This window comes from Cetorhinus maximus, chromosome 11 (assembly GCF_964194155.1).
Source record: "Cetorhinus maximus chromosome 11, sCetMax3.hap1.1, whole genome shotgun sequence".
Taxonomy (NCBI): domain Eukaryota; kingdom Metazoa; phylum Chordata; class Chondrichthyes; order Lamniformes; family Cetorhinidae; genus Cetorhinus; species Cetorhinus maximus.
The window spans coordinates 66,052,193-66,072,284 of NC_135889.1; the positions used below are offsets into that span (position 1 = coordinate 66,052,193).

Genomic DNA, 20,092 nt, shown 5'->3' on the forward strand with positions numbered 1-20,092 from the left:
GACAATGACAAGTGGCATTGGTAAACAGTATTGATGGAAACATTAAATTACTGAGATATTAATACATTAAGTGAATGGGCTAAACTATGGCAAATGAATTTCAATGTAGACAAGTGTGAGGTAATGCACCTTGGACCCAAGGATGAAACAGGGTATTTTCTAAATAGTGAAAAGCTAGAAATTGTGGGGATCCAAAGGAAATTAGGGATCCATGTAAATAAATCATTAAAATGTCATGGAGATGTACAGAAAATAATCCAGAAAGATAATGGAACACCAGTCTTCATATCTGGGTTAGTGTTAAGTTTTGGCCACCACACTTTGGAAGGGCATATTTGGCCTTAGAGGAAATGCAGCATAAGAATGATAACTAGATTCCAAGGGTTAAATTATGAAGAGGAATTACACGAAATTGGGTTGCATTCCAGGGTGATTTGACCAAAATTATACATTATGGGAAACGTAGTGTCAGGTATGGCTCAGTTAGTAGCGCTCTCACCTCTGAGTCATAAGTTTGTGGGTTCAAGTCTCATTGCCAGGACTTGAGCACAAAGATCAAGACTGACTTCAGTGTAGTAGAGGGAATGCTGCACTGTTGAACCTAGATGTTAAACAGAGGCCCTGTGTGCCCTCTCAGATGGATGTAAAAGATCCCATGGCACTATTTTGAAGAGTAGGAGTGTTATCATCAGTGCCCTAGCCAATATTTATCCCTTAGTCAACATCATAAAAACAGATTATCTGGTCATTGCCACATTCCTATTTGTGGGAGCTTGCTATGCACAAGCTGGCTGCCTCATTTCCTATACTACGATAGTGACTATACGACAAAAGTACTTCACTGGCTGTAAAGTGCTTTGGGCCATGCTATTGTCATGAAATGTTTTACATAAATGCATGTCTTTATTTTATTTATTTTAGCTGATAGGGTAGATAGAGGGAAACTATTTCCGCTTGTTGGAGAGTAGGGAGCATAGCCTAAAAATTAGAGCTGGCCTTTCAGGATTGAAGTTAGGAAGTGCTTCTACATGCAGCTGATGGTAAAAGTTTAGAACACTTTTCCACAAGACAGTTGATGGTCGGTCAATTGTTAGCTTTAAAACTGAGTTTAAGAGAATTTTGTTAACCAAAGGAATTAAGGGAAATGGGACAAAGGGGATACATGCAGTTTGATCAAGGTCAGCCATGGTCACACAATGGCAGATCAGGCTCAATTCCTACTCCTATTTTACTAAGATAGGTGCTGCAATTTTCAACATCGCCTACATCCAATATCAAGTAGGAGAAAAAGTGACATTAATACATTACCAAACTGCCAATCATCAATTTTCTTCTTTTGGAAATATCTATCAGGATTTTGACGGGCATGTTTAAAGTAACAATCTGCCCAATGACTAAAATTATGCCTTTGGTTATACAGAAAGGGAAGTGTTAACTCAATGCCTTTTCCCTCCAGATAGGATGCCAATCACTTACACACCTGCTACTGCAGACCACAAGTGAGAGGAACCAGATTACAGGAAAAGCTGAACGATCCCTCTATATAATGGTGAATTGTACCAATTAACAGGAGAGATGGGGTAAAGGGAAAAAAATAAACTTTTAATTTTCAAAATTCAGGGCATTTTTGTAGGTCCAACTCCTGAGGCAGTCAGTTTGAGTGTAGTGCGCCCAAAACGCTGTATTTTGAGCTGTGCTTAAAGATTGACTAGACAGAATTTATATGCCAGAAGATTTTCAAAAACATGAGATCAAGCCAGAATCAATGAGGTAGATCTGTGGCTATCGATCTAGGCACCAAAATGACAACAGCAAACGCAGCCCTGCCGAATCTGCAAAGTCCTCCTTACTAACCTCTGGAGACTAGTGCCAAAATTGAGAGAGCTAGCTCACAGACTAGTCAAACAACAGCCTGACATAGTCATACTCACAGAATCATATCTTACAGGTAATGTCCCAGACACCACCATCGCCATCTCTGGATATGTCCTGTCCCACCGGCAGGACAGACCCAGCAGAGGTGGCAGCACAATGGTATACAGTCGGGAGGGAGTTGCCCTGGGAGTCCTCAACATCGAACTCCAAACGTCACGAAGTCTCATGACATCAGATCAAACATGGGCAAGGACTGATTACCACGTACCGCCCTCCCTCAGCTGATGAATCAGTACTCCTCCATGTTGAATACCATTTGGAGGAAGCACTGATGGTGGCAAGGGCACACAATGTACTCTGGGTGGGGGACTTCAATGTCCATCACCAAGAGTGGCTTGGTAGCGCTACGAGTGACTAAGCTGGCCAAGTCCTAAAGGACATAGTTACTAGACTGGGTCTGCAAAGGGGTAAGGGAACCAACAAGAGGGAAGAACATACTTGACCTCATCCTCACCAACCTACTCGCTGGAGATGCATCTGTCCATGGAGTATCAGTAGGAGTGACCACAGCACAGTCGTTGTGGAGACAAAGTTCACATTAAGGATACCCTCCATCGTGTTATGTGGCACTACCATTGTGCTAAATGGGATAGATTTCGAACAGATCTAGCAACTCAAGACTGGGCATCCATGAAGCACATGGAACATCAGCAGCAGAATTGTACTCAAACACAGTCTGTAACCTCATGACGCACTCTACCATTACCAACTAGCCAGAGGATCAGCCCTGGTTCAATGAAGAGTGCAGGAGGTCATGCCAGGAGCAGCACCAGGCATACCTAAAAATGACGTGTCAACCTGGTGAAGCTATAGCACAGGATTACTTGCGTGCCAAACAGCATAAGCAGCAAGTAATAGACAGTAACAGAGCTAAGCGATCCCACAACCAACAGATCAGATCTAAGCTCTGCAGTCCTGCCACATGCAGTCATGAATGGTGCTGGACAATTAAACAACTATCTGGAGGAGGAGGCTCCACAAATATTCCTATCCTCAATGATGGGGGAGTCCAGCACTTCAGTGCAAAAGATAAGGCTGAAAGCGACCATCTTCAGCCAGACGTGCTGAGTGGATGATCTGTCTTGGCCGCCTCTTAAGGTCCCCAGCATCACAGATGCCAATCTTCAGCCAATTTGATTCACTCCGTGCAATATCAAGAAATGGCTGAAGGCACTGGATAATGCAAAGGCTTTGGGCCCTGACAATATTCCAGCAATAGTACTGAAGACTTGTGCTCCAGAACTTGCCACGCCCCTAGCCAAGCTGTTCCAGTACAGCTACGACGATGGCATCTACCCAGCTATGTGGAAAATTGCCCAGGTATGTCCTGTACACAAAGCAGGACAAATCCAACCGAGCCAATTACCACCCCATCAGTTTACTCTCCATCATCAATAAAGCAATGGAAGGGGTCATCAACAGTGCTATCAAGCAGCACTTGCTTAGCAATAACCTGCTCACTGATGCCCAGTTTGGGTTCTGCCAGGGCCACTTAGCTCCTGACCTCATTACAGCCTTGGTTCAAACGTAGACAAAAGAGCTGAACTCCAAAGGTGAGGTGAGAGTGACTGCCGTTGACATCAAGGCAGCATTTGAACAAGTGTGGCATCAAGGAGCCCTAGCAAAACTGGAGTCAATGGGAATCGGGGGGGTAAACTCTCCGCTGGTTAGAGTCATACCTAGCACAAAGGAAGATGGTTGTACTCATTGGAGGTCAGTCATCTCAGCTCCAGGACATCACTGAAGGAGTTCCTCAGGGTAGTGTCCTCAGCCCAACCATCTTCAGCTGCTTTATCAATGACCTTCCTTCCATCATAAGGTCAGAAGTGGGGATGTTCGCTGATGATTGCACAATGTTCAGCACCATTCACGACTACTCAGATACTGATGCAATCCATGTCCAAATGCAGCAAGACCTGGACAATGTCCAGGCTTGGGCTGACAAGTGGCAAGTAACATTCGCGCCACACAAATGACAGGCAATGACCATCTCCAACAAGAGAGGATCTAACCATCGCCCCTTGACATTCAATGGCATTACCATCATTGATTCCCCCAAAACACCCTGGGGGTTACCATTGACCAGAAATTGAACTGGACTAGCCATATAAATACTGTGGCTACAAGGGCAGATCATAGACCAGGAACCCTGCGGCGAGTAACTCACCTCCTGACTCCTCAAAACCTCTTCACCATCTACAAGGCACAAGTCAGGAGTGTAATGGAATACTCCCCACTTGCCTGGACGAGTGCAGCTCCCACAACACTCAAGAAGCTCGACAACATGCAGGACAAACCAGCCCGCTTGATTGGCATCATATCCACAAACATTCACTCCCTCCACCATCGACGGACAGTAGCAGCAGCGTGTACCATCTGCAAGACGCAATGCAGGAATTCACCAAGGCTGCTTAGACAGTTCCTTCCAAACCCACGACCACTACCATCTAGAACGACAAGGGTTGCAGACAGATGGGAACAGCACCACTGGAAGTTCCCCTCCAAGTCACTCACTATCCTGACTTGGAGATAAAGCACCATTCCTTCACTGTCACTGGGTCAAAATCCTGGAACTCCCTCCCTAACAGCACTCTGGGTGCACCTACAGCACATGGACTGCAGCAGTTCAAGAAGGCAGCTCAACACCACCTTCTCAAAGGCAACTAGGAATGGGCAATAAATGCTGACCCAGCCAGCAAAGCCCACATCCCATGAATGAATTAAAGAATTAAAATTATATTCAAATATGGGATTTCAATCGTAATCTTGGTTGACTGAGACTGGCAATAAAATCTATGTTCATAAATGAGTAAACAAACTCAGAATAAGGTCCTAAGATCACAAAGCCCTTTTCCCTCACTCATAGTCATTTGTAAACATACAATTACAGATATAAAATGCTATACCATGAAGCTGCCCGTGCTCAGCAACCATATTTACTCATTGTTTCATGCCAATGTCTAATCCTCAAGCTTCCCTTCAAGAGTCAGACACCACAAATCTCTCCATAGGAGGACTGGCTTTCCTTTAATACGAGGTCAGATGTGATCAGCTTAATGTTCTTACTTTTAATATACCGATATCGGACTTAGATAGTCTGACATACAATCCCAACAAGACAAATTGGCACTGATATGGAAAACCTGTACTACATGCCAACAAAAAATACTATGACACCATCATTCATTATTACAGACTTCTACAGCCACTAAAAAGTTGCACTGCAATCCTTCCTAAGAATCTCGCATTCCCGACTGGGATCACAACTCCAGTGGCCTTTAGCAGAAAAAATTTGGTATAACCCTCTCAACCAGAACTCCAATTTTGTCATAGGAGGGTTACATCATCTTGGAGTGAAATACAAGCAAGTGGCTAGAAAAATAAATCTTCAAAATGATGCTAACTTTTACACAGTCTTGCTGTCCAGGCTGAATAAAACCAGTTTGTTCTGAAAGTTCAAAGTATATCTTCGAGCATGATAATACACCTTTAATGAAACTAATTTAATGAAGATTAGGGAGAAAACCAAGCTGGCATCAGACCCACCTGGTTGAAGTCAGAGATGATCAAGGAGTAAGTATCTCTTTTTATAAGTATGCGTATAAGAATCACTACAGATCAGGAATATAAGCACTTATTACAAAATGCACTTGAAGGGCCTGGCAATTCAGGCAATGCATATCACAGAATCACACAAGCTAACTATTTGTAGGTCTGAAATCCCCTCCATTCTTTCTGGGTAGGAAAACATCTTCGTCTCCATGCAAAACATAATAACTGACTAACAGTGAATGAGTGTGTCACAGGCAAATTCAATTTTGGATAAACGACTCCAATTGGGGAACTGGTCGCAGTAGCATTACTGGGATCTGTTCTGATATAGACACACTAAATCTAAAACAAGGAAGATGTCTCCCTTCCTTCTCGAACAATTAAGCTGATAGCAGCTTCATAGATTCACATTTTTGTCAGCTCACTATAGGTTGGCTGGGTTACACTGGAGTGAAGCGGATAGAGAAGGAACTGATACTTGTAGTGTAAAAGTGATGTGGGGAGGGGGTAAGAACCAAACATCCAAATGTCCTACAAAACTTTATTCTGCACAATGCAATCTTAATGATCTTTTACTTTGGAGTATCAATATGCAATGCATTTTCTCATTTGCCTCAATATCTGGTATCACAAGTTGGTTATACAAGCGTGGATTAAAAAAGTAGTCACGCAACTGTAATACATCAGATCCAAAAGGAAGAAGATTATAGTAAAATAAAAACTGCATGTTCTAAACTGATTGAGTCGCTTACAAGGATATAATATTCATAAACAATGGAAATAACTTCATTGCTTTTTATATAAATAAGCAAACTTTCAATTCCAAGTTTTCAGTGTTTATAGCAGGTTTGGTTCAAACACAGCATTTTAATTTGTTAAAAAAGTTCGAATTTTTTTTGTGCAAATAATTTAATCTGGGAAAGACACAGACACACAAACAAAATATTAGTAATTCCACTAACTAGTTCCCCCTACCTGCTCTAGTGATGATTACAGAGCTCCCATTGGTGCAATTTAAGGCAAGAGAAGGTGCAATCCGAGAAGCCAAATAAAGTGTAACTCTAAGAAATAGCTGTACAAAATACTGAAATGGAGCATTGTGTATGTACATCATTGGGAAGCAATTTTTGTTTTTGAACTTTATCAACAAAGTGAAAAACCAAGATTCTCAACTATAATAAATAATGAGGTTGAGGGTTTTATATTTAACAAAAACTATACAATTTAAAAATACTGCTAGGGGAATACTATTTCTAATTTTGACATTTGATGTCCCATTATCTAGCCTTAAGCTCCAAACCACGTATTCCTCAAATGGACAATTTTATTGAATTTGCCAAAGTCAAATACAATTATTGCAAAACAGCTGGTGTAAACAGCCAAGTAAACAACCGAACAAAGTTCACGTAAAACAAAACTTCATCAAATTTATATCTAAATTATATCTACATTTTTTCCAGAGACCAAACAGTGATACACAAACAAAAGATCCGTAACAAAGCAAGAACCTAAATAGAGACTACCTGCACTGGGATACCTTAATCCAATCAACACTTAAAAGTCTGCACCAACTTTTTCTTCTTTATATATCTAATAGAATGATACAGCCACACAGTATTGTGCAAATTAGTCTGATCATACTTTAAAGAGAAAAATCTTCCAAAGCTTTGTAGCTATTTTGACACAAAAATCACAACAGGACACCACAGGAGGACACAATAAAATGCTTGCAATGAACTCCAAAATAAATGAAAGATTGGATCATATAAAGTTCTGCTGATTTGTTTAGAAATGCTACATAAAAAACTTGATGTAATACAATAAACATAGAGCTTGGGTAACAAATCTTGTCCAGGCAGATGGTATAGGTGTCCTCTATGACAACTGGAAGGATTTTATGCGAAATGAGATTGATCAGGCACAATCCAGCTTGCATACTATTAGAACACAGGAAAGGTCTGGATGAAAAAAGACCATCCAACTCAAAGTTCATCTCTTTATCCCTCCAGGTACATTAGATTGAGGTATGCCACAGATAGCTTCTCAGCTTCTACGATGTCAATCACTATCACAAGCAGATACAATGTTTTACATTCCAGAGCTGACTCATGCTGCCCAATATCTATAAATGCATAACCAAGTGATGGAGCAAATAGTTGGGAAATCTTACTCTACAATCAGCATGTAATACCAACATTGAGGTATAAAATTTGGCAGGGAGGGGGCCCCATTCCCTTCATAATGCAATAACATACCTTGTACAAAAATTAGTTTGGAATATAAAAATTACAGTTTACTATTAATTTCCAGTACAGTTCATCTAACAGAAAACAACCGTTAGAATCTCTTTTCAAAATTATTTAAGTTTTGCCATGTATAATATCCACTGCTATCATCTTCCAGCCTGCTGAAAAACTTTTTTCTAAAAATGGTTTGATTAAATATGTTTATTTGACTAATCTCACCAATCGCCTTTAAATAAAAAAATCACGCAGTATATGGCCTTGTATTAGTGGAGTCTGTGGGGAGAAAGGTCCCTAAAAGAACATCTTGTAGCTACCTGACCTGGAGCAATGCGCCCAATAAAACAGGGCTGTCACAGAAAGGGGGCAAGATAAAACTAAATAAAGTTACCTATTATAAGAACAAAACAGTCGCCTATAAGGATTGTAATATGCGTGTGTGATGTTGTCAGACACCATCAATAGTAAACGCATTTCAAGATTCCACTGGTCTCTAATTATTCTTAATCAATTCTTCGGCCTAGTTAAGAGCCAGGATGCTATTGTAAGGAATAGTAATAGTTTACAAGCAGTGCACTTCAATTTTTGTGTTAACATGGGGCCGTGTGGAGAGCTGTTGAACAGGTTAAACACAGAGTTTTCTCTTCAGCCTCTACTGGGAAAGTAGCACATCTTCACCCACTTTCCACTCCTCAGGCTCCACTGTGCTCATGAATCCCTGGTACCACTTCCTCACTATTAGTTTTTCCTGGGTTAAAGTATCAGAGTTCGGCGTGTGTTTCAAGAATCTGGTGATGTAGGGAAGGATTTGGCATGGCTTGGGATAAAGGATAATAGGGCAGAAGGTCTCTGCGTGGAACTAAGGGATGGGTTTCAGTCCATCTTCATCATTCTTGGAGTAAGTAACTGTGCCTGTGCTGTTCTTCTTCCTCCTTAATCATCATCACCTTCCCCCACTTGTTACCCCTACCCCATTGCTATGGTGAATCTGTAGGGAAAAAGGATAGAAGCTAAGATTGGGTAAATATTACCCCCTTGAGATTAAGAGAGTAGGATGTAGAAAGCTTCAGTTTGTGTGATGTCTCAGATAGATACTAAGATATGTCACTGTTACACTAACCTGGCACTGGCAATATGCCGCTGTCATCAGGTCATGTGTTATGAATTCATTGATCTGTGTCCCCTAAAGCAAATATCATTTACTTTTCCCCCTAATATTACCGTGGGACACTGAAGCAGGTTTATGGACTGTGTGTGTGTGTGTGTGTGTGTGTGTGTGGGGTAAGGAACATATCTTTTTATTTTCTCTTGGACTGTAGATTGGGATTGCAATGGCTGCAATTTGAGAGACTTGCCCACTGGAACAGGATGAGATATACATACAACGTGCAGTCCTGTAACAGGGTGTGCCATGAAAGACAGGATGATGGCGGAAAGAATTGCTGGATCAAGGGAGCTGCCTGACAACAGCATTTTAATTGGCTCCTGACCAGGTGACCAGGGTTTTGTGTGGTAGCAGTGCAAAAAGCTCCTGGCCTACAAAGAGAAAATATCAAAAATCTCTTTTCCTCATATTTCTATAACCTGCTCTCTCTCTCTGAGGAAACCCCTATAAAAAGGAAAAGGGGGAAACCACTGTTAGAGACATTGAAAAGCAAGTTCTCAACCAGTGAACTAAATACCAAAAGTGCCGGAGACTACCTCGTGTCATCAACAAGAACTGAGAAGAATTTGGAAGATACTTGCAGGACATTCTGATGTGAGAGGTCGTAGTCCTTGTTGGGACCAATGACATAAGAAGAAAGAGAAATGAGGTCCTGCAAGCAGACTTCAGGGAGTTAGGTAGGAAATTGAAAAGCAGGACCTCAAAAGGTAGTAATCTCCGGATTATCCCCGGTGCCACGCAGTGGTGAGTACAGGAACAGAAGGATAGAGTAGATGAATGTGCAGCTAGAGAGATGGTGTAGGAGGGAGGGCTTTAGATTCCTGGGGCATTGGGACCATTTCTGGGGGAGGTGGGACCTATACAAGTTGGGCAGGTTACATCTAAACAGGAACGAGACCAATATCCTCATGGGGAGGTTTGTTAATGCTGTTGGGACGGACTTAAACTAAATTGGCAGGAGGGTGGGATCCTGAAAAGTAGTTCAGAGGGAAAAGAAACCGAGATGGAATTAGAAGGTAAAAAGCTAGTGAGTGAGTCTGGAAGGCAGGGGAAACATAGGCTGGATAAGAAAGTAGTGAGTTTAGCAAGGCTAAATGGTTATATTTTAATACAAGAAGCCTGGGGAATAAGACAGACAAGCTGAGGGCACTGATAGGCACGTGGGAGTATGATATCATAGCTATGGCCGAGACTTGGCTAAAAGGTAGGATTGGCAGCTGAACATTCCCAGTAATAGGGTATTCAGACGAGATAGAGAGTGGGATAGAATAGGATGGGGGGTTGCAATATTGATCAAGAAATCAATTATAGCAATGAGGAGGGATGATTTCTCGGAAGGAATATCAAATGAGACCATACGGGTAGAATTAAAAAAAAACAAAAGGGTAAAAGCGCTGTTGGGTGTGTATAATAGGCCCCCAAACAGTCAGGGAGAGATAGAGGATCAATATGTAATCAAATTTCAGAGAAGTGTAAGAATAATAAGGCAGTAATGGTAGGGGATTATAGCTACCCAAATATTAACTGCGATAGTTTTAGTGTGCAAGGGAGGGAGGGGGCAAAATTCTTAAGTTGCATCCAGGACCAATAAGGGAGGGGGCAGTTTTTTTTAAATTCATTCACGGGATGTGGGCTTTGCTGGCTGAGTCAGCATTTATTGCCCATCCCTAGTTGCCCTTGAGAAGGTGGTGATGAGCTACCTTCTTGAACCGCTGCAGTCCATGTGGTGTAGGTACACCCACAGTGCTGTTAGGAAGGGAGCTCCAGGATTTTGACCCAACAACAGTGAAAGAATGGCGATATATTTCCAAGTCAGGTTGGTGAGTAACTTGGAGGGGAACTTCCAGGTGGTGGCGCTCCCATCTATCTGCTGCCCTTGTCCTTCTAGATGGTAGTGGTCGTGGGTTTGGAATGTGCTGTCGAAGAAGCTTTGGTGAATTCCTGCAGTGCATCTTGTAGATGGTACACGCTGCTGCTGCGCATTGGTAATGGAGGGAGTGAATGTTTGTGGATGTGGTGCCAATCAAGCGGACTGCTTTGTCCTGGATGGTGTCCAGCTTCTTCAGTGTTGTAGGAGCTGCACTCATCCAGGCAAATGGGGAGTATTCCATCACACTTCTGACTTGTGCCTTGTAGATGGTGGGCAGGCTTTGAGGAGTCAGGTGGTGAATTACTCATCGCACGATTCCTAGCCTCTGACCTGCTCTTGTAGCCATTGTATTTATATGGCTAATCCAGTTCAGTTTCTGGTCAATTGTAACCCCCAGGATGTTGATAGTGGGAGAATCAGTGATGGTAATGGCATTGAGTGTCAAGGGGCAATGTGTTGGATTCTCTCTTGTCGGAGATGGTTATTGCCTGACACTTGTGTGGTGCGAATGTTACTTGCCACTTGTCAGCCCAAGCCTGGATATTGTCCAGGTCTTGCAGCATTCGCAAATGGACTGCTTCAGTATCTGAGTCATCGCAAATGGTGCTGAACATTGTTCACTGATGATCGCACATTCTCACTTCTGACCTTATGATGGAAGGAAGGTCATTGATGAAGCAGCTGAAGATGCTTGAGCCGAGGACACTACCCTGAGGAACTCCTGCAGCTGGAGTCCTGGAGCTGAGATGACTGACCTCCAACAAGTACAACCATCTTCCTTTGTGCTAGGTATGACTCTAACCAGCGGAGAGTTTCCCCCCCGATTCCCATTGACTCCAGTTTTGCTAGGGCTCCTTGATGCCACACTCGGTCAAATGCTTCCTTGATGTCAACGGCAGTCACTCTCACCTCACCTTTGGAGTTCAGCTCTTCTGTCCACGTTTGAACCAAGGCTGTAATGAGGTCAGGAGCTGAATGGCCCTGGCGGAACCCAAACTGGGCATCAGTGAGCAGGTTATTGCTGAGCAAGTGCTGCTTGATAACACTGTTGATGACCCCTTCCATTACTTTATTGATGATCGAGAGTAGACTGATGTGGCTGTAATTGGCCGGGTTGGATTTGTCCTGCTTTTTGTGTACAGGACATACCTGGACCATTTTCCACGTAACCGGGTAGATACCAGTGTTGTAGCTGTACTGGAACAGCTTGGCTAGGGGCGTGGCAAGTTCTGGAGCACAAGTCTTCAGTACTATTGCTGGAATATTGTCAGGGCCCATAGCCTTTGCATTATCTAGCGCCTTCAGTCATTTTCTAACATCACGTGGAGTGAATCAAATTGGCTGAAGACTGGCATCTGTGATGCTGGGGGCCTCCGGAGGAGGTCGAGATGGATCTTCTACTCGGCACTTCTGGCTGAAGATTGTGCGAATGCTTCAGCCTTATCTTTTGCATTGATGTACTGGGCTCCTCCATCATTGAGGATGGGGATGTTTGTGGAGCCTCCTCCTCCAGTGAGTTGTTTAATTGTCCACTGCCAGGACTGCAAAGCTTAGATCTGATCCGTTGGTTGTGGGATCGCTTAACCCGGTCTATCACTTGCTGCTTATTCCTGTTTGGCACGCAAGTAGTCCTGTTTTATAGCTTCACCAGGTTAACACCTCATTTTTAGGTTTGCCTGGTGCTGCTCCTGGTGTACCCTCCTGCACTCTTCATTGAACCAGGGTTGATCCCCTGGCTTGATGGTAATGATAGAGTGGGGGATATGCCACGCCATGAGGTTATAGATTGTGTTCGAGTACGATTCCGCTGCTGCTGATGGCCCACAGCGCCTCATGGATGTCCAGTCTTGAGTTGCTAGATCTGTTCGAAATCCATCCGATTTAGCATAGTGGTAGTGACACACAACACGATGGAGGGTATCCTCAATGTGAAGGCGGGACTTCGTCTCCACAACGACTGTGTGGTGGTAACTTCTAACAATACTGTCATGGACAGATGCATCTGCAGCAGGGAGGTTGGTGAGGATGAGGTCAAGAATGTTTTTCCCTCTTGTTGGTTCCCTCACCATCTGCCGCAGACCCAGTCTAGCAGCTATGTCATTTAGGACTCGGCCAGCTTGGTCAGTAGTGGTGCTACTGAGCCACTCTTAATAATAGACATTGAAGCCCACCACCCAGAGTACGTTCTGCACCTTTGCCACCCTCAGTGCTTCCTCCAACCGATGTTCAACATGGAGGAGCACTGTTTCATCAGCTGAGGGAGGGCAGTAGGAGGTTTCCTTGCCCATGTTTGACCTGATGACTTCAGGGGTCCGGAGTCGATGTTGAGGACTCCCAGGGCAACTCCCTCCTGACTGTACACCTCTGCTGGTGGGACAGGACATATCCAGGGATGGTGATGGTGGAGTCTGAGACATTATCTGTAAGGTCTGATTCCGTGAGGATGACTATATCTGTGAGATAGCTCTCTCAGATGATAGTAAGGAGGACTTTTCAGGGTCGAGAGGCCTGTGATTGCCGTTGTCGTTTCCGGTGCCTAGGTCGATGCCGGGTGGTCCATACAGTTTCATTCCATTTTTGTCTCTTTGTAGTGGTTTATTACAACTGAGTGGCTTGCTAGGCCATTTCAGAGGCTAACTATTGCTGTGGGTCTGGAGTCATATGTAGGCCAGACCAAGTAAGGACAACAGGACATTAGTGAACCAGATGGGTTTTTAATGATTGGACAATGGTCCAATCATTGGACTTCTTTAATTCCAGATTTTTTATTGAATTCAAATTCCACCATCTGCCGTGGCAGGATTTGAACCCGGGTCTCCAGAGCATTACCCTGGGTCTCTGAATTACTAGCCCAGCAACAATACCGCTGCGCCATTGCCTCTCCTTGTTATGGATCTAATATTGAGAAATGAGCCCGGGCAGGTGGAAGGCATATCAGCAAGGGAGCATTTTGGAGATAGTGACCATAACTCAGTTAGATTTAGGATACTTATGGAAAAGGATAAGGTTGGGCCAGGAATAAAAGTTCTAAACTGGGGAAAGGCTAATTTTACTAGGATGAGATACGATTTGACCCAAGTGGACTGGGAGCAGCTACTTGCAGATAAAACTGTGTCAGAGCAGTGGGAGGCAATCAAGGAGGAAATAGAGAGAGTACAGGGCAAAAAATGTTCCCGTAAAGACAAAGGGGGGGACCAAGTCCAGAGAACTCTGGATGTCAAGGGACATAAAGGTTAGGATTAAGGAAAAAACCAGAAGCTTATGGCAGATACTGAGAGCTCAATACGGCAGAGTTCCTAGAGGAGTATAAAAAGTGCAAGTGGGGGGGTAAAAGATTATAAAGGAAATTAGGAAAGCTAAGAGAGTACATGAGAAAGCATTGGTGGGTAGAATAATGGAAAACCCAAAGGGGATTTTTAAATATATAAAGAGCAAGAAAATAACTAAGGCCATTTAGGGACCATAGAGCTAAGAGGTAGAGGTAGTGTGTGGACCCGGAAGACATGGGTACAGTCCTCAATGAATACTTTGCGTCTGTCTTCACAATGGAAAAGGGCGAGCAGGTATAGACATCAGGGTGGAGGATTGTGAAATATTAGAGGAAATTAACAGAGAGGAGATACTAGCGGGTTTAGATGCCTTAAAAGTGGATAAATCCGCAGGTTTGGATGAGATGTATCCCAGGCTGTTGAGGGAGCCAAGGGAAGAGATATCAGGGGCCCTGACAGTAATTTTCAAACCCTCTCTGGCCACAGGTGAGGACTGTTAACGTTGTCCCATTATTAAAAGAGAGGAAGGGATAGACCAGGAAATTATAGGCCAGTCAGTTTAACCTCGGTGGTGGGGAAGTTAATAGAAAGAATTCTGAGGGACAGAATATATCTGCACTTGGAGAGACATGGGTCAATCAGGAATAGTCAGCATGGATTAGTTAAGGGAAGGTCCTGTTTGACAAATTTGATTGAATGTTTTGAGGAGGTAACCAGGAATGTATATGAGGGTAATGCATTTGATGTGGTCTACATGGGCTTTAGCAAAGCTTTTGATAAGGTCCCTCAAGGCAGACTGGCCAAGAAAGTAAGAGTCCATGGGATCCATGGCAAAGCAGCACGTTGGATCCAAAATTGGCTGAGAGGCAGGAAGCAGAGGGTGATGGTAGAGGGATGTTTCTGTGACTGGAAGTCTGTTTCCAGTGGGGTTCCACAGGGCTCAGTGCTGCGGCCCTTGCTGTTTGTGGTGTACATAAATGATTTGGACTTAAATATAGGGGGTATGATCAAGAAGTTCACGGATGACACAAAAACTGGTAGGTTGGTAAATAGTGAGGAGGATAGCAGTAAGCTGCAGGAGGATATCAGTAGGCCGGTCAGGTGGGCAGAGCAATGGCAAATGAAATTCAATCCGGAGAAGTGTGAGGTAATGCACTTGGGGAGGGCTAACAAGGCAAGGGATTACACTATGAACGGTAGGACCCAGGGAAGTACTGAAGATCAGAGGGACCTTGGTGTGCATATCCACAGATCCCTGAAGGTAGCAGGGCAGGTAGATAAGATGGTGAAGGCGGCATACGGGACACTTGCCTTTATTAGCCGAGGCACAGAATACAAAAGCAGGGAGGTTATGCTGGAACTGTACAAAACGCTGGTTAAGCCACAACTGGAGTGCTTTGTGCAGCTCAGGTCACCACTTTATAGGAAGGATGTGATTGCACTGGAGAGGGTGTGGAGGAGATTTACCAGGATGCTGCCTGAGCTGGAGGGTCCGAGCTATAAGGAAGATTGGGTAGGCTGGGGTTGTTTTCCTTGGAGCAGCGAAGGTTGAGAGGGGACCTGATAGAGGTGTATAAGATTATGAAGGACATAGTTAGGGTGGATAGGAAGGCATTTTTTCCATTAGTAGAGGGGTCAATAACCAGGGGGCATAGATTTAAGGTAAGAGGTAGAAGGCTAAGAGGGGAGTTGAGGAGAAATTTCTTCACCCAGAGGGTGGTGAGAGTCTGGAACTCACTGCCCGAAAGGGTGGTTGAGTCAGAAACTCTCATAGCATTTAAGTATTTAGATATTCACTTGCATTGCCATAGACTTCAGGGCTATGGACCAAGCGCTGGAAAATGAGATTAGTTGAGTCAGACCTTTGTTGACTGGCATAGACACAATGGGCCAAATGGCCTCCTTCTGTGCTCTACACGTCTATGAATCATCGATCAAAATCAACCCATCGCATCCTATACTCCGGATTGGTACTATTGAACTGTTTCATCTCACCCTTAAAATCCATGTTTTGTGTGTCTTATGTGCTGTGTATGCGTGTGCGCACAATTTGCTCAATAAAGTTATTTACTTATTAAGTTTACAAACCTGGTGCTCGTATTCTGTTAACCTAAATTAAACAGTTCGGTGGAATTGGAGCGATCTAATGGTCTGGTCAAATGTTTCATATTTGCCGGGGCTCAGGGAACAGTGGGGCTTGATATTACAGCGCACTATCCCCAGTGAGTCATGACAGTGTGTGCGTGTGTGTGTCTATTAATTAAACTGCAGACAGACTACAAGGTTTGAATCATCAAAAGAGATTAGGTGTAAAACAAGCATTTGAAATGGAGATGGGTAAGCTAGGATGAGGTCTCAGCAGATACAGTGTGAATGGAATTTGCATTTTTAGATAAGTTGAGAGGTTGTTTAATTTTTAAAGGGACACGATGGGATGTTCACAACTGGCAAGACAAATAAGGCAAAGTTATTAAGTTTATATTTCCCCTGAAAGTGCTGGCCATAATGACAACATGAAAGATTTTTTTATATTCTGGGAATAGTAATTGCCAAAGAAAAGTTGAAACAATGGGATTTACAGATCATAGGGAGAACATATATTTAAAAAGATGGAAAGCTGTGTGCGGTGTGGCCGTGTGAGATCTTGAAAGGTGCAATGTGTGAAACAGGCTAATGGAAAAAGTCTCTAGCCAACCCTGGAGACGTTTGCTGTCCCAGTAACCAAGGTTGCATTAAAAGCCTTTGGAGTTCCATTGTCGAGTGAGAGGGAGAAAACAGCTGTGAAATACCTCCCTTACAGCAACAGTGGGTGCTTGTGGTAATATTGCTGAATGTTTATAGATCAACAATTTATTTGGACTGTTGCCTGAAAAGGGTTTGTAGTTGGGAGTCTCGTCAAGTAGAAATCTTTTGAGAACTGTTATAAGCCTTAATGTAACTGTATAACTGTAATTTTGTTTGTTTAACTTTTCTTTTGTTAATAAATATTTTAATTTAAAATATTTTTAAATTAAGTATTTTCTAAAGGTGGTAGTGGACTCATTACTTCTGACTTCAGTGCACAAACCTTCTTGTAATAAATACAAATTGCAAAATCATTGTGATAGCATGGCTAAGTTTCCCTCTGTGGTTTGGTCAGCCTGGCAAATACCACCTGTCATATCATAACAGTCCCTGGGTATTAAATTCACAGCCTATGGAAATTGTAACATTCGAAGGTACAGATGTTCCAATGCTGTTAGTGATTCCTGCCTAGTAACAAGGGTGGGACCCTCTGGGAGTATTTTGATAGGTTGCCCAGTCAAGGGTCAGTGAACAACTCTTCTCAGAAGTCAGTTTCAGGCAATCTTCTAGCCAAGAAGTGTCACAGACACAAGGACAGGTATAGTTCCTGTTAAGTAAGTTAAAAGGGAGCAAAGAAACAGGCTCCACACTAAAGAAAGAGATGCAGTTAGCAAACTGACTCCATACGGTGGGCCTTTGGGGAAAAGGTACCCCTTTGGAGCAGTGGTGTTCTACTCAGCATGGCCTTAGGACTGAAAGTATGCTTGTGAGCTAGTGTTAAATCACTCAGGAATCCAGGGAGAAGAAATCTGGGAAGGCATGATTGAAATCCTGCGAGGTGAGCTACTGTTAAAGCTATCTGAGTGGGAGAGACATTTGGAGAGAATTCCAAGGCAGAGTCTTCAAAGGTGGAGATTGGAAACCCTCATGACAAAAACCAAGTTTCAGTAAGATTGGCTGACTCATAGTGGGACTAAGGTCTGGGTGATTTCTTGAGAAATCTATGTACTTTGTCTTGGTTGCATCTGTCATTTACTCTGTCATGTGGTGTGTTGAACCACAGTTTGTCTATTAATTCACAAGTATCTCATACTTAACCTGAATTTTAGTATGTAAGATACATATTGTAAATTGTTTTCGCTTTCTGAACTTGTATAGTAAATTTTGTTGTTGTTTGTTCAAAACCTGTGGAATCTTGTGACTTTATTCCAAAAGCGGGTGACTTGAATCTTAACCTTTAACTACTCTAAACAAAATGTTACGGGTCCCTAACTGGAGACCCACATGTCCCAGGGTCTGGCCAAATATCATAACATATGGCAAGAGCAGATTGCCTTCCAGGAGCTTTGTTGCCTGTTCCTTGTGGGGCAATAACCTGCTTCTCATTAACATACACGAGTAACCCATCTGTTGCAATGGATGAATGCCTTACCTTAACCAAAACTGTATAATCTTGTATACATCTATCAAATCTCCTTCTTTGCTCCAAGGAGAGCAACCCCAGATTATCCAACCTAACTGTGTAGCTAAATCCCCTTGTTCTCTGGAACCATTCTTGTAAATCTTTTCTGCACCCTTTCAAGGACCCCCACATTTTTCCTGAAGTGTGATGAACAAACTGGGTGCAATATTCTAAGTTGTGGCCTAACCAGAACTTTATAAAGGTTCAGCATATCTTCCCTGCTTATGTACTCAATATCTTTATTATTGAAGCCGAAGATCCATGTACTTTGCTAATTGCTCTCTCAACATGTCCTGCCACCTTCAAAGATCAATGCACATGAACCCCTAGGTCCCTCTGTCTCTGCACACTCTTTAGAACTGTGCCATTAAGTCTGTATCGCCTCTCCCTAACCCTTCTACCAAAATGCCTCACCTCACAACGCTCTGTTTTAAATTCCATCTGCCACTTGTCTATCCGTTTTGCTAGTCTATTTCCTGTTGATTGCTATTACCCTCACTATTTGCCACACCTCAAAATTTCTTGATACTAAACTCGGAAGTGTTACTCTGTATTCCAATATCCAAATCATTTATATGGATATATCAAATAAAAGCAGTGGCCCTGGCATTGACCCCTGGGGTGTTCTAATGTTTACCATCATCCAGTCTGAAAATAACCATCTACCACTAGTTGTTGTTTGTTGTCCTTAAGCCAATTCTTTTATCCAAGCTGACACTGATCCTCCTATTCCACAAGCCTCAATTTTGTCAACCTTTTATGTGGTACTTTGTCAAAGGCATTCTTAAAATTCATATGGGCAGCATCCATTGTTTTTCCTTCACAACCTTCTCTGTTACTTCATCAAATAATTTAATTAGATTAGTCAAACATGATCTACCTTTTACAAATCCATACTGGTTCTCCTTAATTAACTCAGAAGTTCCCCAAGTGCCTGTTAATTTTATTATTTCTAACATCACTGATAAACTGACTGATCTGTAGTTACTAGGAATGTCCTTACACCCTTTAATAATGGTGCCATATTTGCCATTTTTCAATCCTATTATATCTAGGGAAGGTTGGAAGATTATGGCAAGCCATTCTGCTATCTGCAACCTGAGATGCAAGCCACCTGCACCAGGCGATTTATCTAGCCTTAAGCATACCCAGCCTTTCCATTACATCGTGCCTATCAATTTTCACCCCATTCATTACCTCTGCTATGTCTGTTCGACCGATATTTTCTCAGCATCCTTTTCCTTAGTAAACGCTGATATAAATTACTCATTAAGTATCCTATCCTTGTGCTATGCCAGTCTGCATATATTACCCGCCTTGTCCCCAATAGGCACCACTCCCCCTCTTACTTCCCACTTACTATTTATATGCTGGTAGAAGATTTTTGAGTTACCTTTTACCGTTCTCTTTGCCAGTCTTATTTTCCTCTCACTTTCCCTCTCAACTTATTGTATCTGGCCTGGTTCTCATTTGAAGAACTTACCTTACACGTATCACACACCCTTTTTTTGTTTCATTATATTCTCCATCGCTCTAGTCATCCAAGGAGCCCTGGATTTCATTCCCCTTATGTTGAAAAGTATCTAGCCTGAAACATCTCCTCCTTAAAGATCATCCGTTGTTCAGTTGCAGTTTTTCCTGTCAAACTTTGGTTCCATTTTACCCTGGCTGGATCCCCCATCATCCCATTGAAATTAGCCCTCTTCCAATTTAGCAGTTCTACTTAGATTGTTCCTTACTCTTCTCTATTATTTAATCTATATGTTATAATACATGATCACTCTTAGTCAGGTGATCCCCGCAGAAACTTGG

The 20,092-nt window shown here is 42.8% G+C and overlaps 1 protein-coding gene across 7 annotated transcripts in view; it reads right to left on the reverse strand.

Annotated features, from left to right (window-relative positions):
• The window catches only part of LOC144686660 (serine/threonine-protein kinase tousled-like 1), a 184,622-nt gene that overhangs the window by 155,461 nt on the left and 9,069 nt on the right, over positions 1 to 20,092 (reverse strand). The window contains exon 1 of one of the 7 annotated variants that reach the window (XM_078552158.1): positions 7,011 to 7,028. The exons of the other annotated variants lie outside the window; for them this stretch is intronic. The gene's annotated coding sequence lies outside the window, so the exon portion shown is untranslated. Of the gene's footprint in view, positions 1 to 7,010; positions 7,029 to 20,092 lie in introns of those variants that run through there. 7 annotated transcript variants of the gene reach the window in all.